This window comes from Protopterus annectens, chromosome 11.part0, assembly GCF_019279795.1.
Source record: "Protopterus annectens isolate FY-2018-M chromosome 11.part0, PAN1.0, whole genome shotgun sequence".
Taxonomy (NCBI): Eukaryota; Metazoa; Chordata; order Ceratodontiformes; family Protopteridae; genus Protopterus; species Protopterus annectens.
Window position 1 is genome coordinate 1,394,703,696 of NC_056745.1, and position 27,172 is coordinate 1,394,730,867.

Below are 27,172 nucleotides of genomic sequence, written 5' to 3' on the forward strand. Positions count from 1 at the left end.
TATAGACTATTTTCACAGACATTTACACATATAACACCTAGCTATTTCATCACAGACATGCAGGTAGACAGACTAATATTGCACATAAGTAGAAACACATTTTAACACTTTTCAAACTGAACACTTACATGCATGAGACTTTAGTATTGCACAGATACTTGGTTAAGACATGTCACTGATCCTTGCACAGAAAGAGACTTTTGAGTACTGCACTGTGAACATTAGAGTATTGCACTATGGACCTAAGGAGAGTACCCCAGATTGGATACTCGTTAATAATCATCCCTATATGTGCAGAGTGGGGACCTTGCCTGATGATATGAGTGATCATTTTCTCATATAGTTAAGCATAAGGCTAACATCCCCAACAGACTGACTTATAAAACAATAAGGAACAACAAGAACTTTAACCCCACTAATTTCCAAAAAGAACTCAAACTATGTAATTGGTCAGTCTTAAAACATCTGCCACTTGACGATGCAGTAACTTACTTTAATACCAAATTCCTAGCCATCCTTGATTATCACGCACCACCTCGTTCTATTAGAACTAAAACAAAAGTTGCTCCATGGCTCTCAAAAGAAACCAGACAAAAAAATCTTAGTTAGAAACAAGGCCTGGACCACTTGGCATACCACAAAAGCCCCTATAGATCAACTTAGATATAGACAGCTAAGGAATAATACAGAAAGATCCATTATGTTAGATAAAAAAACTTTTACTGCCAACTACAACAGATACATCAAAACAAACCTCAAACGTTTGGGGCAGGTATTAATAAACTTCTTCACCCAGGACAATTCACCACTCCTACCCCCTTGGCTACTAAGCAAAAATCTTCAGAAGAAGTTGCCAGTACCTTTAATAGCTTCTTTATAGAAACCATCCAATCTCTAGCTAGCCAACTATCTCCTGGCTGACCAAATCCAATTGCAATTACGCCCAGTTCCCAACTCTGTTTTCACTTTCAACCAGTTTCTACATCGCTTATTAGAACACTAATTAAGAAATTAAAACCAACCACCCTATCTGCAGGCCTTCTCCCTGCAGACTATCTACAGAAAGCTGCGGATGCCATAGCATACCCCATCTCCATCCTGATTAATAGAACTATATCAGAAGCTACCATCCCCTCTGTCTGGAAGATATCCCATGTCATTCCACTCCATAAAGGGGGCAGCTCCACTGAACTGTCAAACTATAGACCTATAGCTATTTCATCACCCCTGGCTAAAATTGTGGAGAAATGTATCCATAAACAACTTCTCAGCTATCTTATCCAGAACAACCTCCTGGCTAACTCGCAGCATGGTTTCAGACCTCTCCACAGTACCTCCTTGGCCCTCCTTTCTTTCTCAAACATCATAAACCAAAACTGAAACAATAATATACTTTCCTCAGCCTTCTTTCTCTACCTTTCCAAGGCCTTTGACATGGTAAACCACCATCTTCTCATAGTCACACTGAAAACAATTTCCCTTGACAACCAGGCTATCCAGTGGTTCCAATCATATCTGAGCGGTAGACAACAGGCTGTTCTATGGCAGGATGAATTATCTACCCTTCTACCTATCAAGCTTGGAGTCCCCCAGGGCTCATATTAGGGCCACTTCTCTTTTCCATCTCTATTAATGACTTGTACACATTCCTCCCAAATGCAACCTGAATTCAATATGTGGACGATTCCACTTTAAATTGCTCGGCCACCTCCCCAACCGATCTGCAGTCTTTTACCTAAAATGTTTTTAACGCATTTGAAAATTGGCTCCTTAATCGTCGACTCATATTAAATCATAACAAAATGAAGCTACTGCTGTTCTCACCCACTCATAGATCCTCCTCACCAACCTTTACTGTAAAATCAAACAATGGCACCATCATATCTCCTGATCCCTCTAGTAAACTCTTAGGGGTAATAGAAAATAATCTTAAGTTTGATATGTGTATTAATAAAACTATTAAAACTGTTAACAAAAAACTAGGCTCCCTATACAAGATTAAACCCTTCCTAACCCCACATGCCAGGACTGTCATTGCCCACATACATTTACTCTCCACCCTTCTTTATGCCTCCCCTTTATTCACAAACTTGAGTAAAAATGACCTCAACAAATTCTCAAGCTGCTATAATCACATTGCTAGATTTGCCATGGGAGCAGCTTACAGAACACACCACTTTCTTAACCTAAATCATTTAGGGGCTACTTCAATACAATCAACTAATAGTTGCATACAAGATTCTCTATCAACCTGAAAACACACCTGTACTTAAAAACCTTATCACCCCCTATAGCAACCTCAGGACACTTCGCTCATCTAACAGGCTGCTAGTACAAACATTCAAAACCAACAACCTAGCTGGGTATTCTCCATTTGCCAACGCTGTTGGCAAAACCTGGAACTCACTTCCTGCTGATCTTACTTCAGCACCCTCTATAAGTATATTCAAAACTAGTCTTAAACAATACTTTAAAATGCATTGGCTATGTCCTTGTTCTAAACCTGACTAACTCCTACCCTATAACCATGTGCTAAACAGAAATGTTCTAAACTTAAACTCGTATCTATTGCTAGCCTATTATCTACCTGTTTCTTAAAATGTGAGATTGTATCTCTTTTTGCTTCTACATCTTTTATGCTTTTAATGTATGGTATTATTTGTAAGAATTTTAAAACTGTGCTTAACCTGAACAATTGACATAATATGCTGTTTGTATGTTTGGAGCATTTCTCCCCAAGCCTCCGCTGAAATTGGACCTGTATCCAGTCGGACTATCCCAGTCAACAAATGTAAAATAAATAAATAAATAAATAAACAAATAGATAGAATATTGCACTATGGGTAATTTATGAATTTGCAACATGTATTGCACTGAAAGAAGAGATATTTTACTGCATTACTACTGCTCTAGATGGCCTATAAGTTGCAGTCTTGGTGAATATTGCACTAAGTATTAGATGAGACTGGTAACCAGGTTAATGCACAATTTGAGAAAGTTTCTACTGGCCCTCTTGGACATCATGGAGTGTAGTGGTTACTAGAGTTCAGCAGCCTGATGACATTAGGGAAGAAGCTGTTCCTGAATCTCGTAGTTCTGCAACATATGCTTTGGAAGTGCTTTCTGGATGATAGATGCAGGAACAGTCTGTAAGCAGGGTGACTGCAGTCTTTAATTATTCCTCTGGCCCTGCTGAGACCTCTGGATAATTGGTAAAGTGGTCTTAATGATCCTCTCGGTTGTCTTCACCACTATCTGGAGGGATTTGCACTCAGAGATAAAGCAGCTTCCATAACATACTATGAGGTTGTACGTCAGGATGCTTTCTATTGTGCCTCTGTAGAAGGTAGTGAGAACTGTTGATAGGCGATTCACTCTCCTCAGCCTTCTTAAAAAGTGCAATCTCTGGTGCCTTTCTTGACTATGCCATTTGTATTGGTGTTCCAAGACAAGTCCTCATCGATGTCACTCCTAGAAACTTTGTGCTTCTCACTCTTTCCACTGTTTCCCCATTGATGGTGAGGGGAGAATGTTCCTTGCGATTTTTCCTGTAGTCCACAATTATCTCTTTTGTCTTGTTCACATTTAGTGCTAAGTTGTTATTTCCACACCAGGTAATCAGTTGTTCCACCTCATCTCTATACGCTGTTTCATGGTCTTTACTGATGAGGCCCACCACTGTTGTGTCATCAGCAAACTTGATGATGTGATTTGTATCATACCTGGGTGTACAATTATGTGTTAACAGGGTGAACAGCAAGGGACTTAGTACACAACCTTGTGGAACTCCAGTGTGTTAAGAGTGATGTTATCTGAGGAGTTATTTCCTATGCACACTTTCCGAGGTCTGTCTGTGGGAAATTCAAGAATCCAGTTACAAAGTAGAATGCTGACATCTAGTTGGAGTAGCTTCTTTACCAGATGAAGAGGGATGGCCGTGTTAAAAGCAGAGATGAAGTCAATGAATAGTACCCTCACATAGGTGTTTTTATTCTCAAGGTGTTCCAACAATAGATGGAGTGCTAAAGAGATGGCATCCGCCGTAGAGAAGTTTGTTTGGTAAGCAAACTGCAGAGGGTCAAGATCAGCAGGCAGCCCAGATGTTATGGCATCCTTGACTAGCCTTTCAAAACATTTCATCACTGTGGAGGTGAGGGCTAGAGGGCGGTAGTGATTTAAGAAAGATTATGGAGACTTCTTTGGTAATGGAATGATTGTTGTTTCCTTGAAGCATTTTGGAACTATTTGCTGACTCAGAGAGTTATTGAAGATATCCCTGAGGACATTTGTTAGTTGCACTGCTCAGTCCCTGGGCACACGCCCTAGGATGTTGTCAGTCCCTGAGCACATGCCCTAGGATGTTGTCAGGCCCTGAGCACACGCCCTAGGATGTTGTCAGGCCCAGCTGATTTTCTCGGGTTAACTCTGCACAGTGCCCTCTGGACATCAGTTGTGTTGAGGGTGAGCATCTTCTCGTTATGGCTGATGGGCATTTTCTTTGCGGTTGTTCTGTTCCCTTCCTCAAATCTGCTGAAGTAGACATTCATCTTATTTAGGAATTCCTTGTTGTCCTCACACTGTGAAGATAGGGGTCCGTAGTCAGTTATGGACTGGATACCCTGCCATAGGTGCCTGGGGCCTTTTTGGTCAGAGATGTAGCTCTGGATCTTTCTGCCATAGGTGCATTTTGCTTCCGTCACTCCCTTGTTCAGATTTGCTCTGCCTGTTCTGAGGGCTTCCCTGCCTCCAGACCTGAAGGCTGCATTCCTTGCTTTCAGTAGTTTGTACACCTCTCTCATCAACCAGGGTTTCTGCTTGGCTTGTGTGATGATGGTTTTGGTGACTGTCACATCATCCACACATTTTGAGATGTAGCCCATCAATGCCTCAGTGTACTCCTCCAGGTTGATACATTGGTTCTCAGTAGCCGTCTCCTTGAATATGCTCCAGTCTGTGCTCTTGAAACAGTCTTGGAGTGCTGAGACTGGACCCTCTGACCATACTCTTACTTGTTTAACTGTTGGTCTCCCTCTAGTTAGAAATGGTTTATATGCTGGTAGTAACAATATGGGGAGGTGGTCAGAGTTTCCCAGGTGTGGGTGAGACATTTCCTTAAATGTCAGCTTAACATTGGTGTATACCTTGTCCGGCATGTTCTCACCCCTTGTTGCAAAGTCCACATATTGGAAATAGTGAGGCAGAACTGTTTCAAGTTTCGGTAATGGGGATTCTCTGATATACATACCTGTCACTCCAACTAGTCTTGTTTAAGTCACAAGGAAAATTTAAATCATTAGATCTAGTTATTCTGGTGCTGTTCATTTTGCAGATATGTGAAAGGTTCATCAGAGTACTATCCAGACATGCCTTCTGTGCCAGGCATACATCACCTCTCAGCAGTTTGTAAGAAACAAGAGTATACTGATAGGTCTTTGAGGCAATCTGCATAGGACATTGAGTTTATACCCAGTATTCCAATCTGCATAGGACATTGAGTTTATACCCAGTATTCCAATCTGCATAGGACATTGAGTTTATACCCAGTATTCCAATCTGCATAGGACATTGAGTTTATACCCAGTATTCCAATCTGCATAGGACATTGAGTTTATACCCAGTATTCCAATCTGCATAGGACATTGAGTTTATACCCAGTATTCCAATCTGCATAGGACATTGAGTTTATACCCAGTATTCCAATCTGCATAGGACATTGAGTTTATACCCAGTATTCCAATCTGCATAGGACATTGAGTTTATACCCAGTATTCCAATCTGCATAGGACATTGAGTTTATACCCAGTATTCCAATCTGCATAGGACATTGAGTTTATACCCAGTATTCCAATCTGCATAGGACATTGAGTTTATACCCAGTATTCCAATCTGCATAGGACATTGAGTTTATACCCAGTATTCCAATCTGCATAGGACATTGAGTTTATACCCAGTATTCCAATCTGCATAGGACATTGAGTTTATATACCCAGTATTCCAATCTGCATAGGACATTGAGTTTATATACCCAGTATTCCAATCTGCATAGGACATTGAGTTTATATACCCAGTATTCCAATCTGCATAGGACATTGAGTTTATACCCAGTATTCCAATCTGCATAGGACATTGAGTTTATACCCAGTATTCCAATCTGCATAGGACATTGAGTTTATACCCAGTATTCCAATCTGCATAGGACATTGAGTTTATACCCAGTATTCCAATCTGCATAGGACATTGAGTTTATACCCAGTATTCCAATCTGCATAGGACATTGAGTTTATACCCAGTATTCCAATCTGCATAGGACATTGAGTTTATACCCAGTATTCCAATCTGCATAGGACATTGAGTTTATACCCAGTATTCCAATCTGCATAGGACATTGAGTTTATACCCAGTATTCCAATCTGCATAGGACATTGAGTTTATACCCAGTATTCCAATCTGCATAGGACATTGAGTTTATATACCCAGTATTCCAATCTGCATAGGACATTGAGTTTATATACCCAGTATTCCAATCTGCATAGGACATTGAGTTTATATACCCAGTATTCCAATCTGCATAGGACATTGAGTTTATACCCAGTATTCCAATCTGCATAGGACATTGAGTTTATACCCAGTATTCCAATCTGCATAGGACATTGAGTTTATACCCAGTATTCCAATCTGCATAGGACATTGAGTTTATACCCAGTATTCCAATCTGCATAGGACATTGAGTTTATACCCAGTATTCCAATCTGCATAGGACATTGAGTTTATACCCAGTATTCCAATCTGCATAGGACATTGAGTTTATACCCAGTATTCCAATCTGCATAGGACATTGAGTTTATACCCAGTATTCCAATCTGCATAGGACATTGAGTTTATACCCAGTATTCCAATCTGCATAGGACATTGAGTTTATACCCAGTATTCCAATCTGCATAGGACATTGAGTTTATACCCAGTATTCCAATCTGCATAGGACATTGAGTTTATACCCAGTATTCTTTTTGTGAGAAACCTCTGTGGATGTTCCTGTTGCTGCATGTGCCTGGTCTGGTATATACTGAAGGGACTGATATACTCAGTGATGGATCTGATGAGTGCTGATTACAGTGGTACTATGACTTCCCTGCAGCTGGATTCCATGTTCTTTCTTATAGGGTGAGTGACATAGACTACCTTAGCCACATGTTGGCTGAAAGCCAGTTTACTATCTACATAACTCCCCAAATCCAAGATTACTATGTCTATTTTTTGGGGTGTTTTATCAATGGGGTAGTTTCCCTGGGTGGCCAACTTCCCAAAAGGTACTATTATGTATTTCTTGGCACTGAGTTTTAAGCTGTGGCTTAAGTACCAGTCATTTGTCTGTCTGTGTAAGACATCCCTGCATACCTCTCAATTGTCCAGATTTTTGCCTCTTATTTTTGTTGTGTTCCTCATAAAGTTTGTGGTCTTCTGACAAATTACTGAGGATTGAAATCACTAATTAATACTAAATAATAACAGACATTTGAGTTTTAGGCTTTGTATCCTGCAAACAAAATACATAATAATGCAAAATCTGTCATTCTAGCAACTTTCTAAGTTTATAGGAACAACATTTAAAATCTACCCCTATTTTTGGACCTTTGCCCCCCCCCCCCCATTATTTCTGGCTTTGTCCAGATTTCTTGCATTGTGAGTTTGAGACATATGCTTTCCTGTAAGATGCTAATATCTTGGTGGGGGGGGTTATGATTGCTCCTAATTTGCATTCATTTGTAAACTTGGTCAGCCAGAGGCTCTTGACATTGACCTTGACTTCCAAAAGTTTGATGTCAAAGAGGACAGGACCCAGCACAGAGCCCTGGGGGCCTGGGCAATGCTACTGATGATCTGTCTCTGTGGAGGTGTCAGTGAGTCATTTGGCTATCCAGTGAGTTGCACAAGAAATTTTGCCTCATTCTGTGAGTTTGTTTATAATGCCCGAGTGTGTATTGTATAAATACCTTAGCTAGGTCAAGGTAGGTAGTATGCACTGTTTTACCCTCATCTATTGCCTTGTTGTCCTTCTCAAAGAAGTCCACCAGGTACAGTAGACATGACCTGCCTTTGACAAACCAGACTGAATTGGATCCAGGGTCTGTAGGTTTCCAATGACACTGTTAATCATTTCATGATAATTTCCATTTGATGATTTCTATGGCTTTGTATATGAGACTAGTTAGACTAATGAGTCTGTAGTTCCTGGGATCCATTGATGGTCTACCCTTATGCAGAGGAATGACCATTGCAGTCTTCCATTCACATGGCATAAAGTATGTGTGGAAGCTATGGTTGAATAGTGACACCAGTGGCCCTGACAGGTCATACTTCTAGCTACCTAGAGGAGGCATCCTGGGATATTATCAGAGCCTATCAAAGCTGTATTCTTGGCTTTAGAGAGTGCATCTAAGACCTGCACCCTACTGATAGTTGGATAGGTTATTTTAGATGGTATTTCCTGGGGGACAGCTAGGGTGGGGATGGTGTGGTAGTGTAATGCTGGTGCTGAATTTTTCAGACAGAAGATATCTCCCAGTTCTGTAAACATAGCTCCATTTACCAACAATTCAGCACACTATTGTGTGCTGCCTTTGAGGTTTTGAACTTTTCTAAAGAAGGCCTTATGGTTATCCTTGGTCAGAGATGCTGTCTATACCACAAATTTGTCTTTGTTGGACTTATTTAGTTCTCTTAGCTGCCTATTAATTTGATGAGAGAGTTTTTATCTTTTTTGTTATTATACTTTCTAGTTTTAGCTATGATTTTTTTTCTTTTGTTGTACAATATGTTTAATTTTGGATGCCACAGGGTGGTTTGTTTTTTTGAGGTAGTTTTATGCTTACGTCTGGTAGGCACAAAAGCCTCTATGCAATCATTGACATAGTTGTACTCAGCTTCTGTGAATAATTCCACATAGGCTGCTGTGTTATTTAGGTTTGGAGGGACATGAAAGTTTGAGTTTGCCTTGAATTACATTTTAAGAGTAAAAGGGTCAATAGGATTACATAATTGGCTCTTATTTCAAAGGAGATTGCTTTGTGATCTGACCTTACCAGACAGGACAAGACATGGTGGTGGGTGGGTGGGGGGGTGCAGTGTTATCCCATATTTTGTGAATGCCAGGTCTAATATGTTTGTGCCCCTAGTAGGCGTATGTACTAACTGGTCCAGGGTGCTTGTGTTTACAAAGTCTAGGAATCTCTCTGCCTGCAAATTTGTGGTCATGTACGATTCCCAGTTTATACAGGGATAATAAAAGTCCCTTGTGAGTATAGTATTTGGTTGAATGTTGAGTGTCTAATAGGTCTAGGTATGAGTTATAGGTTTCCTGGGACATAGAGGATGGCCTATAGCTTGCTAGGATATGGTAAGAGACTTTGTCTGCTGTAATCTGGAGGTGGAGGAGCTCCAGAGAGTCGTCTTGTTTAACAAAGCTAAAGATATACTGGTTATTGATGTACATTGAAACACCTCCATCTTTAGTCCCTGTCAGTACAGTTGCTGGTCTAAATATGTGTAAGGCACTGAAGCCTTGCAAACCCAGGGTACTCACTGTGGCTTTAAACCATGTCTTGGTATCTGCACAGATGTTTGCATTCTCCAAGGTTAAGAGAGCTTGTAGGGAGTGCAGCTTCTTGTTTAATCACCTGGCATTGAGCAGTAACAACTTTAGATTTCCTTGGGTAGATTTTACTATGTCGTAATGTTTACCAATTTGGCATTTCCTAAAAAAGGCTCTATGGGGTGAGCAATGTTTTAGTCAATATTTAAAATCCTAGCGAAAACAGATGCAGACCATCCTTGGTAAACAGGGTTGCTGCCTTTTGTGATAATGAAAACTGGACCAAAGCTGCACCACTGCACTGCCCATAACTCCGCCCAACTCCACCCCATTTTCAACCATTTCACCCATTCTATGACATAAATGCATACGTTACTGGGGTGGAATGTCCCCTTTAGTCTATTCTTTTTTTTCCCTTTTTGTTTACTTACTCTTGAACTTCATGCGTTACTCTTTTTTTAAAAATGTGTTGGACTACAATGCATCGCATTAGCGATGCTTTTTATAAAAAATATATATAACACAGAGAGGTTGCTTTTTTACAAACTCTAGCATTCTGTTCATGCTGCTAAACAGAATACCAGAGTTTGTACAGTGCTATCTGGACTACCGGAGAATCATTCTGATTTCTAAATAGTCTAGAAAAGTACCGGATAGGTGTTAAGCATATAGGCAAAGCAATGTGATTTGTAACATGACCTCCTATGTTGACAAATATTGTATTCCCCTAGAGTATCACCAAAAACTAAGCCAATCATTAAAGTCAGTAATCGCCTGTTTATATTTTGGCATAAGCCTTGATGATGGTAGAATGCTGCTTAATGCTAGGCACATACCAGCCTGTGACAGATAATCCTAGAGCTCCATAATGTCCTTGTTCATATATAGTCTAGGGAGGTACATCTTGGGTCATTTACACTTACATGTATTATGACTGAATAATACTTGTACCAGTGGTGTAATGACTTCAATGTATGTGTAATTTGGTGGATCCTGACCCCTGATAGGCAACTGACTGTCATTCTCTCCTTGTTCAGCTTGGTGAGTGGGGCATCAGTATGTTGTACAATGGTGTCCCCTATGACTAGAGTCCTGGACAGTGATTGGTTTGGCTTATGGGATTGTTAGTTGAGGCTCTCTTGGGTATGGCTGCATGTGAAGTGTCAAAGGTTGTTTCAGTTGAGTGTTTTCGGGTTTGCTGAGGATAACATTTGCAGGTGGAATGTCTGGGATATCTTTGAGGTTTGGAAAGATTGCATTTAAGTGCCTCAGCATAAGTAGGTCTATGGTGGGTGTAGTGTGTGTGTTTCTGACAACCAGATTATTATTATGAGTGTTTGTATGTGAGAGTTTTGCCTCCAGAGACATTGTCTATGTACATCTCTCTCATAATGTGTTTGTTTCTTTGAGGATTAAATGGTTGTCAGTGAGCATTAGACAATTGTTACATTGTCTTAATACACCCATATCCAGCAAAATGGCTACAGAGAAATTGGGAAAGTGCATATTAATGATGACAAGTCATTTATTGGGTGAACCACAAGGGTGCGGTGTACAAGGAGTTAGTAGTGAACTGACTAAGTGTGCTTTTGCATTTAGAGACCAGACTATGCTATATGACTCATTCACTCCAATGGAGCTCAGGAAGTTTTCATTGTAACTTCCAATGGGTGGAGCCTAAGCCTTTTGACAGAATCAAATGATGTCCTCACATTTTAAACAGATGTTCGTATCTCTGGAACTATAGGGGTTATGAAAGAAGTATAAATGGCAAACTCTTCAGCACAAACTATTTTTATAGTGTTAGTATTCTTTAGATTCTAGGTATAAACTGAATTTTATAAGTCACAGTAAACACAGTAACTACTACATTTCTAATATTTTGTAAACAACTTACAATATCTCAGCAACCACTCAGGTTACACACATGCTGTCAACAGCATTTTATTCATCTAGCTGAGAACTTTCATATGAGGCTAAGGAGTTCTGTCTGTTACTTGGTTGTTGAGATATTTAGAAAAATGTAAAAATTATACCCATATAAATTAATATCATAACAACAACAACAGTTAATATATATATATGATATATATATACTTACATATATATATATATACCTGCACTAGACAGAGGTCCAATATTAATGCAGTTGAGTTTGCTATGGTATAATCTTTAACATGAACTCTTTATAAAATCTTTTACATAGCATGGTTTGTAATTATTGATGCAAATATGAACAAGCAATATTTGATGCCTAGAGGTGTCAGTAAGAGTTAGCTGCATATGCACCTGGAGGCGTCACTAGGATGTAATGAAATAATACTAAATTCAAGGGGCAGTGCTTCTCAACATGCAAACTAGCTGCTCTGTGCAGTATTATGGATCTATGGAAAACAATGGGTGGGAAAAGTACTTAAATAGATTACGCAACAGACAATAGCAATGAAAGAGGGACGGGAGGGACTTTGGAAGTTAAAGTACCATAAGGGGCAGAAGCCAGGGACACAGCCCTTCAAAACTACAACAATAAAAGGGCAAGAACGTTGAGAAAAAAAAAACTGCAAGAAGCAGACTAACTAGCGAGGGATCCAGCCAAATAAGACCATTACAGGAGCTCTAGTCCTTTGACTCTGAGCTACAGGTCAGTGACCCCAGGTAAGTTAGTCTGGGCCACACACAATGAAAAGGTCAATAGAAAGGCACTGGAATGCAACTTCAAGCAGGTAAACAATAAGCAGCATATATGATGCTTAGCAGTAAAACAAAGCATTGAAACAATAATCCTAGAGCAGAACTTCAAAAGGTCGAGGCCATAAGATCAAAGGTTTGAAACTTTGAAAGCCTAATTAAAATGCACCCACCCACACCCCCTGCTAAATAAATATACCAACTCTGTGACTGTACTGCAGTGAGGAAAATGGTAAATATCCTATTCCTCGCTGTACAGCGATCTCCATTCAAAAAGTTTGAAGTTTCAAAACTTCAATCTTATGGTCTCGGCCTTTTGAAGTTCAAAGATTTGAAACTTCGAGCTTCTGAAGGTGATCCATATATATCTATATCTATGGAGGGAACTTAATAAAGCCTACATGGACTTTTTTCCATGTAGGCATAGTGGCACACTGCTTACAAGAAACTAAGCAGGTGTGGGATCCAGTAAATAGAGCTGAGCGGCGTGCACGGGTGCGCCTACATGGAAGTATCCATGGCATGCAAATCACCTGATAAGCAGGTGAATTCCATGCAAATGAGGGAGGTAAAGTGATCCAAGAAGCAGATAGGCAGTCCTGCAGACCCCATGTTGGTGGCTATAGTCTACATGGAAAAATTCTGTGTATAGGATACAAAAAAAAAAACAATAGGGGCCATAAAAGGGAAGATAGATGGCCAGAAGAGTATAGCAGACACAGATATGTGCAAAACTATCCACTGTGTGTCCAAAACTGTATGGAAATTAATTTAAAATAATTTTATTTTTTTTAATGATCGGGGTATATTTTTGCGGCATTCTGCAGTGCACAAACATGCTTTTATGGAAAAAATAAAATTAAAAAATACTGTAAAAACAAAGTTATTAGTATGTGACAGCAATGTATAATAGGACCCTGCATGAAGTATCTACAAAGGTAGAATGGTTCTGTTGCTAAGGAGGCAGTGCCTAGGACCATAATGTTTCCAGGTTGTGTGCAAAGATCCCTATGCAAATGAACACAAATGGGTATCCGTGTCCACAGATCCCATCTGTGCAGGTAAAATGAGCTGGGATTACAAAATAACAGAAATGGGTATATGTGTCTGCAGATCCCATCTGTGTAGGTACAGAACCATGTTGGTGTCCACAGAAGAGGTAGCTGACATCAAAGAGGCATGTGTCTGAGGACTTGTAAGCTCATTTGAGCTCAGCAGCACCTGTCTGCATGGCGCGGCGGTGTGCTGAGCAGGGGAGTGTGTACAGTGTCTGGTAAGCTTTGTTTAACTTTGGGGCATGTGTTTCATGGTGTTTGAGTGTGTTTGTTTGGCACACCTACATGCTGAGCATGACCTCTCAAGGGGGTATGTACACTGAGTGCTGAACACTGTTTAACTTTGTGGCATGTGTTTGTGCGGTGTGCTCCAGTGCTGAGTGAGGAAGGCTGTCCAAAAAAAATTGGCTGAGAAAGACAATGATATCTTAATTATTGATGACTGCTGTTACACTTAAACTAGGGCCATTAACAGTCCTTAATGATGTACTTGGCAGGTGGAATGCATCATAGGTAGCCAGTCACACAGGCTGCACCTACAGCAGAGCACTATAAAGGTTGCATACACTCTGCAATCTGATTTCACATCCATACTCTGCACCGGTGGAGTGCAGAATTGGGAGTTTTAACTGAAGGAATGTTAGGGGCTGCTGCAGGTCTGCTACATATGTATGTGCTAGATGCTGAGGTCAATGCTTCTGCTGCTGTTGATGGCAATAGGCCTAAATTGAGCAGGAGAAGAGTGTTTATGCACAGGGTAACCTTCCAGGAGCTACATGAGCTGGAGATTGTAAAGCACTACAGGGGGACAGGGACATACTAAAAGAACTCACTGAGCTCTGCCAATCCCAATTCAGACTCAGAGCCAACAGAGGGGAACTGATCCCAGGGGAAACAAAGGTATGTGTAGCTCTTAGGATACTAGCTACAGGTACTTTACAAAGACCAACTGAGGACATGATGGGGGTCTCACAGACATCAGCATCTGGGGTCTCCACCAGTTCCTGGAAGCCATGCTACCACATGCCAGTGAGCACATTTATTTTCCTCTCACCCCTGAGGCAAGGGCCAGCAGTATGCAACACTCTACCATGTAGCACACTACCCTGAGGTATTGGGTGCCATAGATTGCACTGATGTACACATCAAAGCACTACCCAGTAAGGAAGGTATAATCTACATTAACCGCAAGGGGTATCACTCCATCAACTGCCAGGTCATGTGCAATATCCAGGGCATTATCATGAATGTGTGTGCTGACAGCCCTGGCAGTTATCACAACTCCCATATCTGGCACGCATCACAGCTGTACTAGATGTTTGCTGGGGGGCGACATCCCACACTGCCATTTACTGGGGAATGCTGGCTATGCACTGTAACCATGAATGATAACACCCATCAGAAATGCACACACACCCACAGAAGAATGCCATAATGACACACACACAAACTAGGAACATCATAGAGCATGTGTTTGGGCTTATGAAGCCATGGTTCTAGTGCCTAGATATATCTGTTGGAGCCTTGCACTACTGTCCAGCCACATGTGCCCATATGTTCAAAGTATGCGCCATGCTACACAATATGATCCTGTGGAAACAGCTACAGCAGGATCAGCAAAGGGAAGGGATACACAGCCCCCCACCAGTGCCTGGGTTACCACAGCCACACCCACAGGGGGACTCCAAGGAGGAAACCTCTGAGGTTGTCCCTGTAGACAGATGTAGGCATGCCCTGTATGCCCTGGCCTTGGCCAAGAGACAACACATAGCACAACCTAGGGCCCCTAGGAACTAACACCTTACTCCAACTCACATACATATTAGTAAAAATGATGCCAGCCAGCCCACGCAACCTGTACTTAATCATGCATTGGCTCTGTACTGTGTGCATCAGACAGAGTAAGCCCCGAACTACAGGTCTGCCAACTGCTGCATTTGCAGGGTAAGTCACACACCTATTTACCACTTTTAAGGGGTACTAGCATATGGTAGCATATGTATGGACCTGCCTGATGTTTGCAAGAGAATATGGTGGGTTACTGGGCTACTTGGGGAGATCTAACAGCCACTTGGGACAAGAGATACTCTGTCCAATAGTATGTGCTCCATAATATGTACTAGGCCACATGGCTGACAAGTCCACTATATTATTCAAGGGAGATGGCAAACAGTGGGGTCACATGACAGTTGCACAACTGTCTATGCCAGCAGAGCATGCTCGTGCCCAACCACCAACACATCAGTGTACCCATACAACTGCTGTAACAGTAAATCTGCAATGATATATCAGCAGACCAGCCAATTCCAGTCCTGTGACATAGAACCTGGTCACAAATACTATATCTCAAATAACACAGGGGTGACAATGTATGTCTGTATGTTGTTGATTGCGTGATGAATGACATATCCCTGTCTCGCAGCCTGTGTGGCTCAGTAGGCTAGGGACATCAGCATGGGTAAAGGTGTTGATGGTTTGAATCTGGTGGTGTCCACAACTTTTGCATGTGAGATAGTCATATGGTGGTGTCCCCACAGACTGTCATACTCCTCAATCTGTACTGCATGAAAGCTGAACAAAGCCAGAGAGAATGGGGACAAAGGGCCACAGCTAGTGACAGACATTCAGATGCTCTGATTCACCTAGAAGGTGGCTAGTATGAAAGCAGGTTGCATTAGTACAGCATATCTGGAGGATATAAAGTCCAACACAAATGTTTTCTGTAGTTAGTACTATTCACTGACTGCCTTAGGTTCATAGATTCACAGTTTAGTACTATGCTAACTGCCCTTATGGGCCATTTTAAGCTTAGCCAATTATCCCACGTGAGAATCAAACCCTACACCTTGTGTCATTAAGGTAAACACCTTAACCATTATGCCAGCCGCCCACCCACCAGTTGTGAGATTAGAACCCGTACCTATCAAGTTGGATGTACTACACCGTTGCATTCTTATTGCATGTACCACAAAGTCAATGCAACATTTTACTGGAACACCACAAATGTATGAGGAACAGGCCAGACATATGGGGTGAAATGCTGGACGTTATGAAAAAACATGTACAGTGAGAGGCATACCTCTCAACTGTACAGAGTTTTGCCTCATATATTTGGTCCATTGTTCATAAAATTGTGGTTTTCTGGCAAATTAGTGGCAAATCATTAAAGACTGAAGTTAAAAAATAATGACAGGCATTTGAGTTTCAGACTTCATACCCTTCATAAAATTCATGCTAACACAAAAACCTGTTATTCTATCACCTTTCTAAGTTTGTAAGTGCAATATTAAAAAAAAAAATCCCTATTTTTGGACCTTTGTCCCGCTTTTATTAATGGCTTTGTCCAGATTTCTTGCTATAAGAAGTTGAGAGGTATGGTGAGAGTTATGTAGACTCTCACCCTGTATGAGGTGTTACATTATGTACCCCAGTCACATATTAATTACAAGACACAGCTGGGGAATGCCTTGGACAATGTCAGGAAAGTGCTGTACTGTAGAAGCAGGTGCAGCTGCCAATGTCTGTAGCACACAAAATCCCGGCCTGGAATGCAGGTAGCTCTGGTCTAGAGTCAACATGTAAGTATTGACAGTCTCACTGGGCATGATCCTGCACTTAGCTAACTGAGTGCAGCTAACTTGAGTGCAATTCTGTTGCCTCTTCCTCACAAAGACCTGCTATTGGGAAATGCACCTGTACATGCAGACAGCTACCTCTACATATCTGTCTGATCCTATCCCCCTCCCACATGCGTAGTGTATCTATCAGTATGTACCCCATATACATATAATACTGATATATATATATATATATATATATATATATATATATATATATATATATATATATATATATATATATATATATATATGTATATATATATATAATGTACATATATATATATATATATATATATATATATATATATATATATATATATATATATATATATATATAAATTACTGTGGGGATGTATGGATTTCCCCACATACCCTCAGAATGCTGACATTATCTTCACTCACAAATCAAAACAGTTGCCCAAAGGAACCAAACCAAGGCCACAACAGTGCATAATCCACTCATCCACAGATCCCTGTGCTTGTGGAATGTCACATTGTACCCAGACACAGGTGAGCAGGTGTTATACTGTGCAATCGTTCAGTGCATGCTGTGGGCAGGCCTTCTTGTTCCTGGCCATATGTTTGCCTATCTAACTGCAACCAGCCACATATGGCCATACTGCTACCTGTACACACATAGCAGGGATAGTGACAGGTACCCCACTCCTAGAACACTAGGTACAATAACAGTACCAAGCAATATCACTCTGCAAGCCACACATGCTAACACAAGGCTACATTGCTTACTCCAGAAGTACTGTGCCTGCAATCAAATATACAACAGATGTACTCTGTGGCTCATGCAATAAGTACTGCAAGCCATAGTGTGCAATAGTAGATAAGATGGGGTTCTAATCTCACACCAGCCACCTGTGTGTGTGTGTGTGTGTGTGTGTGTGTGTGTGTGTGTGTGTGTGTGTGTGTGTGTGTGTGTGTGTGTAAATATTTCCCCATGCAGCTCTATGGACAAGCCCACATGATTATCTCTGTACAATTGTTATGCATTTTATGGCTCTATGACTAGCTGCTGATCTCTGAATTGCCCTCCTCTACAAGGCCTGCTGATGTCATCTACCTCAAGAGCACTGGCTGACAGTCTTATATCAGATAAGCTCTGTGGTACATGTGATAAGTACTGCAAGCTATAGTATGTAATTGTAGATTGGTAGGGGTTCTAATGTCATATCAGCCAACAATGTGTGTCTGTGTGTGTAAATATATGCCCATGCAGCACTACAGACAAGCCTGTAGGGGCTATCTCTGCACAAAGGTTATGCATTTTATGGCCCTGTGACTACTTGCCTCTATATTGCCCTCCTCTACAAGGCTTGCTGATGTCATCCAGCTAAAGAGTGCTGGCTGATAATATAATATCATATAAACTATGTGGCAGATGCAATAAGTACTGCAAGCTATAGTGTATACATCTACTAAGACTGTGTGTGTGTAAATATATCTCTGTACAGTGCTACAGACATGGACTTATGGGCTATCCCCGAGCAATGGTTATGCACCTTTTGGCCCTGTGACTAGCTGCTAGCCCTAAATTGCGCTCCTATATATAACCATAACCAATGCCCACCACCTGTCTGACCTAGACACAGGATATTTGTAGACTTGTCAACTCCATCACCACATCTTCTAGATTTGTAAGTTCAGATAAACCAGGTGACATGTAGCCAGAGTAACAGACCTTATCATAAAGTAAAAATGGATGAATATGCTGACTGCCCCCATTGTCCCTGATAGACTGTTCTACATATATGCATCTAGGGTGCCATGCAGGTATACTGCCATACCTTGCTGATGTCATATTTATGCTGTGCTGCCATGCCATCCTGTGCCACTGTATTACCTCCATGTATCCATATTGTATCCTGTCTGACTCCTGGAGCAAAAACATACACAGGTCCATGACACAACTGTCAGTCTGTAACACTACCACCAATCCAGCATCATGCAACAAAGATACACAAAGTGTGATGTGTAGTCATGATGCATGTCAGCATACAGTACCTGTAGAGGGCCATGACAAGTGGCATGGCAAAACAATACTGTACTACACAAGTACATGTCAAGTGATATAGACACCCTCTGCATCAGACACATAGTAGCATTGCCCTGGATCAATGGCACGGATGGCAAGGATATGGCACAGTTATCATCACATGCACAGAGAGAGTGTGGTGAGGGGGCGTCAGAGGCCTATGCTGTGCCAAACAGTTGACAGCATGTGTGTGAGTCAGGAGGGGTGGTGGTTAGATTGGCCATGGAGAGGTGCTGTGTGTGTCTGTAAGTGGCCTGCATAAGACAGTGGTGTTTGAGTGTGTGTGTACACAGTTAAGCCCAGTGCTAGCCCTACACATGTGTATGTTGAACAGCTGTGGACCATACATGGTAGAGTGGACAGTTCACCTTCTCTAGCCATGAACACAGGAACTTGCTCTGCCAGGAGTAGCACTGGCACCACCATGCCCAAGGTCAGATGCAGTGCTAGTATCTGATGGTGACTGCAAAATGCTGGGGCTGTGTCCCCATGGGACCACCGAGGACCAAGTGCCCATGGCCTGCCACATCATGGTGTGGACAACACACTTCCCTCTGTAGCGCTGGAGGTACTGCCACTATGAGAACATGGCTGTGCATGGCCATGTGGACTCTCAGCAGATGGTGCTGCTGCCATACATCCATATGTTTGATGCCCAACTCCAACCAGATGTTCCAGTACAGACAATGTGTGGTCCAAGACAGACAGTGTCTCAGCCCACCATCTGTCCACTGCATCAGTGAACCATTCCAGGGTGTCCCCAATGTAGTAAAGGCAGTCACAGATGTCAAACTGTGCTGCATCCATAACCCTAAGCATCTGTCTGGTGTTGCATTCAGAATGTGCTTGTGCCTCCATGATGGCTCAAAACATGTGCAGAGTGACCCATGATGTGACACCTGTGACAGGTGGTGAATGGACAAATGGACAGCAGTCCTCCTACGAGCACTGTTGTCAATCCACCTGTATGAGACCTCACCAGCTCTCTGGCTATGGTCAGTGTCTGCACTTACTGACGCCATAGTTGCCACACTGTCCTGTTCAATGTCGCCACCCACTGTGTAATATCTGTGGCCTCTGGGGACTGGGTATGAATGGGCATACTGACTGAGTGCAGTGACAATGGGGGCAGAAGAGGGATGTCAACCTCTGGGATAGATTCAGCCACTGACAACCCCACCTGTGCCTCACTATGGCCACCATCATCATCAGAGTCTGATGAGACACTGACATTAGGTTGTGAGGGGCACAGACTCCAATCCCCCTGGTCACCTTTGAAAACCAAGACAAAAGCAGTACATTACTACCTGCACTTTTATGTATGGTAATCCACATAGACTCATACAAATGAGGAGCCACAACTGCATTATCAGTCACACAGCTTCTCATCTCTGCTCCCATGCACAACAGACAACCTCACACCAACATACACAGACAAGTCAAGCCGTTTATAACATGCACATTAGCCACATTCAGGTAAAGTTGCCAGCAAAATCTGCCTGTAAGGTATGATATATGACACTATAAGTGATAGACCTACACATAAAACCCACTACACCTATTTGTGAGTGATATGCCAGTACTAGTGTCACTGCCTCAGGTATGAAGCATCTATCTGTTGCATTTGTACAGGCAGCTTGGAGTAATTTCCTCATGTATACCAGGCTGTGTAGCCGCTCATAACTATAAGTGCAGACATGTTGATGGTCATTCAAATACACACCTGTGACTAAACAGAACTGTAGTTATCTGTTCCAGAATGGAACATACAAATATTCTACTCTGGCTAAACACATTTGTACATAGGGCAATATGGCAGCTATTAACTTCCATAGGGTATATATGATCCATTAAAAGCTGTATCACACTTACCAGGTACAGGACCATGGACTTGGGCCACTCCTCTTGGACCTATGAAAAGGTGAGGGAGAGGTATTGTCAGCATCACCAAATGTTGCATCACTACAAGGTAATATGTGCATATATCCAGATGTACATTGGCTACTGTGATACTGGCTGTATTGCTGACATTCTGAGTATGTGTGCACAACTGTGTGTGAACCCTAACTCTCCCCAATGCAGATGAACCTAACACCCATGTACAGGTATGTACAGCCAACCACAATGACTGATACAGTATTACACTGGTGCACATAATACACTTCCTGGATACTCCTCTGCTGTGGACACTGTGGCACCCACCTCCATGATGTAGCTTGTGATTGATGCCTGGGAGCTGTTGTGTGTTCCTAGGTTCACCAGGAATTCCTCTGTGGCTGTGAGCGAATGTTCAGTTGCAGGCCTTCTACTGGTGGTGGCATGATCACTGGCAACATCAGCTGCCCTTCATCATGCAGCATTCAGCATGTCTGTGGCGCAATGTTGGACCTGCTCATAGGTCCTATCCTGTTGGCCAACCTGATTTACATCCTGCACAAGGTCTGCCCACAATGTTGCTCACTGCTCCTGATTATGCTTCCCCCTGGACACCAAGATGTGATGGTGTTGTTTCAGTCCATCCACTATCATGTCATTCTCTGCCTCTGAGAAGGGGGCATGTCTTTGGAGGTACATGGTTCCTGAAAGACAACAAAAGAGGAGCACATTACAGGACCAGATACATGGACATCCACTATGTACAGATCCAGCACACCCATAATGGCCTTCACTATCCACTGCTCCTTCACATGTTATACCCCACAGTCTGGCAACACTCTTATGTGTGTGGATACCATCAAGATAGTAGCAATGCTGGGGTATACCCCTGTGTGCCATGACAGATTCTGCTGTATGTTCCAGTACCCAACACTGCAGTCTACTGTGGTGTGTCCCCTATGGGCAAACCTCCACTAATATATCATATGGCCACTCCCAGGCAATTAACAGTGTGCTATTACAACAACTGTATGGGGACAGTCCAGCAACACCAGTGTGCCACAATGACAGAAAACAATGCCAAACTGCTGTGTCATATGTTCCCTGTAGACAACATAACTCCCAACTCTACAGAAGTTTGCAGAATATCAGGATGTTTGCCTCATAGTTTTGGTCATTTACACACAAACTTGTGGATTTTTGACAAATATGTAAACACTGTTACTGGGTTTGGGCCTTTGTCCCCTCATAAATTATAGCTTTGTCTTGGTTTCATGATGTAAGAGGTTGACAAGCATATTAGGCATAGCCATCAACCAAACAGGGACATATATCAACAGACACAGGGACTTAGCCAGAATAGATCAGGGACATTCAGGGACATTTTTTAACATGTTAGAACTCTATATGTGAGACAGTGACTGAATGAGGGGGGTGAAGTACAGTACATTGTTTGACATTACAGGAGTGTACACCCTTACTCATTGTCACTATGTATTCTGTGTAAGCCACTAGCTTTCCTACAACAGCCAACCATTGTAGGAGGGATTGACAGGGACAGAGCTGAGATGTAATTAAAATCAGGGACAGCTGAGAAGCATGCCTGTAGGTGTATGACAGCAGAGTATCAGTGACATGTCATCACCATAGATCTAAGACAGGCTTACTTTAGTAATCTCTAAGTTCCATACTACCATCCTCCCATCCACACCCTGTTATATGGAAAAATCTATTACATACCTGCTGGACTACAATACTTCTTTTTTGAACTTTGCTTCTAATATACTTTTTGAAATCCGCTCTCTGTGTGAGTGAATTCTCATACAGAGCTGTTCCCCATAAGCAGCTACTTGCCTTTTTAAGGTACTGCTCATTATAGGTTCATAGGTTCATAGGTTGGTACTAGGCTATTGGCCCTAGGGCTTATACAAGCCTAGCCATAACAATTCCCTGGATATTTCTTCCCACAATATTTACTTCCCTGGACACCTGTCTAGCAGGGCGACTGACATGATCCCCTGGGTGAATTTCCTATCTCCCATCCAATTGTCAAGGTTCATTTTGAAGAGGGCCAAGGAGGTTTTTCCCAAAGGGGATAACTATACATTTATTGACATTAAGCTTGAGCCCATGGCTCTGGCACCAAGCATCTGTTTCTGTAAGGCCCTTTTGTAGAATATCCACATCATTTGGGGATTCAGTAATGGCTCCCAGTTTGCAGTCATCTGCAAACTTTGTTAGCCAGAGTTCCTTGGTGTTGGTCTGTACTTCAGAGAAATAGATGCCAAACAAGAGCGGTCCCAGGACTGAACCTTGAGATACTCCACTTGTCACTTGTCTGGAGATGGATTTGGAGTTGGCTACTTTTACAGTCTGGGTTCTGTCAGTGAGCCCGTTGGCAACCCATTGAGTAATGTAAGGATTTATGCCCAGCTTAGTACGTTTATCTATGATTCCCGAGTGGGGGATGGTGTCGAAGGCCTTGGTGAGGTCCAGATAGGCTGTGTGGACTGCCTTACCCTTGTCCACAGTTCTGGAGACTGATTAGAAGAATAAGTCAGTCAGATTCAGGAGACAAGATCGGCCCTTTATAAACTCAAACTGGGTGGGATCCAGTGTTTGAAGGTTGCCAATGTCTTTGTTTATAAGTTCCATGATAATGCGTTTCATGCCCTGGCAGATCAGGCTTGTCAGACTGATGGGAAGGTAGTTCCTGGGATCCAAGGTGGATCCCCCCTTGTGGAGTGGGATAACTGTAGCTGTGCGCCACTCAGTGGGCATGAAGCCTTAGGTGAGGCTATGATTAAACATGACATTTAGGTGAGGTGCTAGTTCATTTTGTAGTTCATATAGTACACAGCCCAGGATGTCATCTAGTCCCATGGATGCTGTATTCTTAGCTTTGGAGAGTGCAGTTTCTACCTGTGTGGCCATGATTACCAGAATTTGGCAGTCTTTTGGTATTGAGATGGGCCCTTTAGGGGGTGAGAGGGGGTGAAGTTGGCACTAAATCGATCTGCCAGGATATTGGAAATATCCTTGGGATCAGTATATTTAATGCCATTCTGTTGTAGCTCATAGGAGATCTGAGCATTGCCATTTAGATACTTGACATAACTTTAGAATGCCTTGTGGTTGTCTTTGGAATCTTTGGCAATTTTATTTTTGTAACTAGCTTTGGAGGATTCTATGAGGGATCTCAGCTTCTTACTGAGGCTGGTAAGGGAGTTTTTTGCATCCTGAGATTTTCCTCTTTTCTGCAACAGTTTCTTCCTTCTGTTGTATAGTTTGTTTATGGCAGGGGACCACCAGACTGGCTTCCTTTTTTTGGAGGAGAGTGTCTTGGTTCTATTTGGGATGGCACGATTCATGTACTAGTGGATGTGCTCGTACAGTGCCTTAGTGTAGAATTCAGATCCCTTCTGCATGGGTGTCATGAACTTTGTCACTTCTGACTTGAGTAGCATGAAGTTGGCTTTAGAGAAGTTTTTTACGGAGGTTTCCTTACTGGGGGGTGGGGTGGGATGTGGATGTCAAGGGTGGTTTGCTTTTGGTCAGACCAGACCAATGAGGGGGTGACCACTGGTGTGGAACATCTATCTCCCATGTTTGTAATGACCAGGTCTAGGATATTGGAGCCCCTGGTAAGACAAAGCTAATCCAGGGTGTTGGAATTTATGAATTCCAAAAACCATTGGGAAAAGATGTTAGTACTCGAGTAGTTTTTCCAGTTAATGGCAAGGTAGTTGAATTCATCCAGTATTAGGGTGTTTGGTTGTATCTTAATATTTTCCAGTATGTTTAGGAAGGTGTAGTCAGAATCCTGGGGCATGGTGGGGGATCTGTATCAAGCTACAGTTTGGATTGCAGTCTTACCTAGTGTTAGTTGCACCTGGAGAATTACAGATGCATTTTGTTGGGCAACTAGCCTGGAGGTGTGAATATCCTTGGTGAATATGGACACTCCTCCACCTTTAGTGTTTCGGTCTTGGTTTGGTGGCCGAAACATGTGGTAAGAGCTGCAGTCTGGCATTGCAGGGGTGCTCTCTGGAGCCTTGAACCAGTTCTCAGTTACTGCACAGGTATCGATGTCCTCCATTTTTAGGAGTGCCTCGAGAGAGTGCATTTTGAGGTTTAGACTTCTAGCATTGAGTAGCATTACCTTCAGATTTTGCATGCTTGTATCTGTTATAGTGGTGGTTTTGTCCTTTGAACCTTGCCTAAAAAAGGCACTATAGGGATGGCAAGAGCTTTAGCCAGTAACCTGAATCCCAGTGTTGACAGATGCAGACCATCTCTGGCAAAGCATCATGGTTTGTCGATCATGTCTTCCCAGATAGATAGATACTGGATCCCCTTTGAATGACACCAGAAGCTTAGCCAATTGTTGAAGTCAATCATTTTGTCCTTATACTGTGGTATCATTCTGGGTGAAGGCAAGATGCTACTCAGGGCTAGGGTCATACCTGCCTGGGCCACATGATCCGAGAGCTCTTCCATGTCTCTTTTGATGTAGTCCAGGGAGGTAGGTCTCAAGTCCTTCACTCCAACATGGACAATGACAGAGTCGTGTTTGTACTTGTTGTGGAGTGACTTGAGTGCATGCATTATGTGGTGGATCCTGGCACCCGACAGGCAGCTGACTATAATTTTCTCCTTGTTCAGCCTGGTGAGTGGGACATCAGTGTGCCTGACTATAAAGCCACCTATGACTAAAGTGTTGGGTACATTGTCTTGCCTTAGGGGCTGTTGTTGGGTGGCACACTGGTATGAGTTATGTGTCACTTTGGTTGTGACTGGTGTTTGTTTGCATTTTAGCTTCCGAGGTCCTTGTTGCTTGGGAAGGTTAATGTTAAGCGCTTCTGCATATGTGGGTTTAGTGTTGCTATGTGTGGGTGTTGATGGTGTGGGTTTTGAAGGGCTATGTGTTGCTTGAGGTGTAGTGCAGGTGTTAACCTTCTCCTCTTGACTGTCTAGCACAATCTTGGCTGGAGAGAGCTTTGCTTCCAGTTTGGCTATGTAAGTGCATCTCTCGCAGGTTGTAGTTTTGGGTGGTAGGAGGTGAGGGTTGTCTGTGTGCATGAGGCAGTTTCTGCATTACCCCAGTATGCCCAGATTCACCAGGTGGACAAGAGACATTACCGGAAGCTGACCCTTGGATAAGCCTGTTTAGGTGCTTTTTTTTGTAAAGTACAAGAGCTGTTTTCACTTACCTTTGCAAGGTACTTTGCAATTATAGGCTGTTTAGTACCTATGATTAATTTCTCCTTATTAACAAGGAGAGTTGAGTGCTTGTATCAGTTTAAGGCTTCCTAGTGCTGTCCAGCAGGTTCTACAGCAAGTGCTAGTCATAGGGGTTCAGATTTTAGTGCTACTACTATAGGTAATTTCTTCTGCACCAATCTTTAGTGAGAATTACTAATTACAGCCAAAACAGCTGAACTGCACTATCATTGGCTAATGACATGCCACCACAGTGCAATATATAAGGCCTTCATGTAGACCTGGGCCCCTTTCTTAGTTGTTAAGATGGACATCACTGAGGTGTGGAGAGTATATTATCGCAGAGGGCAGATACCAAAACTGTAAACTATATAGATTTATGGAGTATTTCCATAGTTTCACCTCATATGTGCAGTCAATGTCCCATGGCAAAGTGATCATCTGGCAGAAATGCATTCACATACAATGTTTAACCCACCTACTTGAAAAGAATCTACTAGCCAACTGTCAACATGGCTTTAGACCATTTCATAGCACCACCTCTGCTCTCTTATCCTTTTCTGACCACACTAATAGAAATTGAAATAATGACACTCTATCCTCAGCCCTCTTTATTGATCTGCCAAAAGCCTTCGACATGGTCAACCACCACCTCCTCATAAACACACTCAAAAACCTGTCATTGGATGCTCTTGCTATTCAGTGGTTCCAATCCTACTTAAATAATAGAAAACAGGCTGTACTGTGTGCAAACACCTTATCTTCCCACCTCCCAGTTGCCCAAAGGGTCCCACAAGGATCCATATTGGGACCTTTACTCTTCTCCATCTTTACAAATGACCTCCATTCTATAATCCCACAAGCCATCTGCATCCAATACGCAGATGACTCCACACTTATATGCTCTGCCACTTCCCCATTAGAACTTCAGCCTCTAACCCAAAAGACCTTTAGCACAGTTGAAAATTGGCTTCTGCATAGATGTCTTATCTTAAACCCAAAAACACCCAAAAATGCTATTATTCACCCCCACCCGTAGAACCTCCCCACTTAACTTTACTGTAACCTCTAGTAA